Genomic DNA, 451 nt, shown 5'->3' on the forward strand with positions numbered 1-451 from the left:
TGGGAAGGGAGGGCTCGGGTTTCTGCTGGAAGGGAAGGAGCTGACAGGAAAGCACGGCCTCAGCCGTCCCCCTCCCCCCGGCACTGACAGAGGAACCATTTACAAAAGGCCGATTCTCTTGGGAACCGAGAGGCAGGAACGCCGCGTCTGTGAGTAATTTCCTGCTCAATATGGCTGCTCTGACTCACTCCGTTCCCCTGGGGTCACTGCGGGACTGCAGCGAGCTCACCGCCTCTCGCTCCCCCTCCCCGGCTCTCCCTCTTCACCCTTTGTGGCTGGAAGAAGATGATTTTTTTAATATATTTTTTTTTTGTTCCCCCCTCACCCCCCTTATTTTTTTGCTCTCTGATTTGAAACCATAGCCAAGCTGTCCCCCGCAGGGCGCGTGAGGAGGGCCACAATTCTGCCGTGCCGGGCGCGAGCGTGGGGCTGGCTGGCTCTGCTCACCGAC

This window comes from Apaloderma vittatum, unplaced genomic scaffold (genome assembly GCF_000703405.1).
Source record: "Apaloderma vittatum isolate BGI_N311 unplaced genomic scaffold, ASM70340v1 scaffold26612, whole genome shotgun sequence".
Classification (NCBI taxonomy): domain Eukaryota; kingdom Metazoa; phylum Chordata; class Aves; order Trogoniformes; family Trogonidae; genus Apaloderma; species Apaloderma vittatum.